General features: G+C 43.8%; 1 non-coding gene across 1 annotated transcript; it reads right to left on the reverse strand.

Moving 5' to 3' along the window:
- Window positions 1-1,152: 1,152 nt before the first annotated feature.
- LOC118486034 lies at window positions 1,153-1,259 on the reverse strand. Its single transcript, XR_004877891.1, has one exon. It is a non-coding gene; the product is annotated as a small nucleolar RNA R71 (small nucleolar RNA).
- Between the last annotated feature and the right edge of the window lie 793 nt (window positions 1,260-2,052).

Below are 2,052 nucleotides of genomic sequence, written 5' to 3' on the forward strand. Positions count from 1 at the left end.
CTGCAAAGGACCTGGGTCAAATTTAATAGGACCTCCGTCAATACCCAACGGTATTGGATGGCGGGGGTCCAAACTCTTTGAACCCCTCATAAGTTAAACTACTATTAAAACTTTAACCTGGCTACTTAGGACTGTATCCTTGCTGACTCAGACTACTTAGCCGAGGGTAACGTCGCCTTCAAAAGAGGGCTTAAAACTTGGCTAAAAAGTGTAAAAAGGGCTTAAAATATACACCTAAAATATATTACACCTAACACGCATCAAGTTTTTGGCGCCGTTGCCGGGGACACAAGGATTTTAAGAAAGTTAGGAATCAGCGGCCTAATCATTTTTTTATTTTTTTAGGATTTTCTAAATTTTTCAGCTTCTGCAGAGCTCAGCACGGGTCGTGCCTGGTCGGACACGGGCCGTGCCCAGCAGTGTCACTGGCAGTTTTTATTTTCCGAGTTACAGAGAGCTGAGCACGGGGTCGTGTCGGTGCAACACGGGGCCGTGTCCAACTTCCCAGTAACAGGGATCCGGAAAACAATCACTGTATCTCCGACCACGGGCCGTGTTCACTGAGTACGGGGCCATGGTGAACTTTCTGACCAACATTCTTTTCTGTTTTTATTGCAGGACTTGGAACCCAGGCACCACATCTGAACTTTCTACGTAGTGTATGAGCTCCAGTTCTAGTAGAGACATAAAAGAACCTCTAGAAGAACCCGAACGCTTTCTCAGAAAAAGACTTAAAGCAAAAAACCAAGAGAAAGTTTCGGGGGACCCACTTCCAATGGCGGACCAACGTACCCTCATGGATTACCTACGACCCACCGTGGGTAATCTCGACGCCCTATCAATGCCCCGAATGTCGAAGCTAACAACTTCGAACTTCGGCCACATTTGATACAGATGCTTCAAAACTCTGCAACCTTCCATGGGCTTGCGGACGAGGATCCCCATCTACATATTACTAATTTCTTAGAAAATTGTGATACCTTCCGGATCAATGGAGCATCAAACGACGCCATCCGCCTTTGGATGTTTCCATTTTCGTTAAAGGACCAAGCAAAGGCTTGGCTCAACGCCCTCCCAGTTGGCTCGGTAAACACCTGGGATGAACTAGCCCAAAAGTTTCTATATAAATATTTCCCTCCCGCTAAAACGGCTAAATTAATGACTGAAATTAATACATATTCACAAGAGGATGGGGAATCCATATATGAAACTTGGGAAAGGTTCAAGAAGCTATTGCGAAAGTGTCCTCATCATGGTCTTGCGGTATGGCAACAAGTATCCAGTTTCTACAATGGGTTGTTGCCACACACAAGACAAACACTTGACTCTAGCTCCGGGGGACTTTTAGGTAATCGCTGCCCACATGAAATATACAATCAAATTGAGGAAATTGCTCAAACCAATTTTCAGTGGGACACTCCCCGAGGCAATAAATCTATTGCCCCGGGCGCCCATAAGGTTGATGAAAGCACTTCTTTACAAGCCCAAATCGAGGCCCTTTCTTCAAAAATCAAAAAGTTAGAAATGACAAAAACGGTCTCGGTTATGGCTTGTGAAGGGTGTGGTGGGCCACATGAAAGTTGGAGTTGTATGAAAGAAACAGATGATCAACAAGAGTTGGTAAACTACATTGATAACAGACCTAGGCCGTCGGGTCCTCCAACGGGTACCTACAACCAAGGATGACGTAACCACCCTAACCTTGGTTGGAGAGAACCCGGCAATAGTAGTAACCAACAAAACCTAAACCAACGAACAAACTTTCAACAACCAAGAAACGAGTCACAAAATTTATCTCAACAACAAGGTGGATGAGAAAGGCTTAAAGATACTGTATCTCGCCTCATCTCCGATACTAAAAAGAAAAACTCAGATCGATTTCAACAATTGGAATCGAATTTTAGAAATCAACAAGCTAGTATACAAAACATTGAAAAAAAATAAATCAATTTGCTCAAAATTTCTCCGAGAGACCACAAGGCGCGTTACCTAGTAATACCGAAACAAACCCAAAAGCACAAGTCCATCTCATAACATTGAGAAATCGTATCA

This window comes from Helianthus annuus, chromosome 13 (genome assembly GCF_002127325.2).
Source record: "Helianthus annuus cultivar XRQ/B chromosome 13, HanXRQr2.0-SUNRISE, whole genome shotgun sequence".
In the NCBI taxonomy this organism is placed as follows: Eukaryota; Viridiplantae; Streptophyta; class Magnoliopsida; order Asterales; family Asteraceae; genus Helianthus; species Helianthus annuus.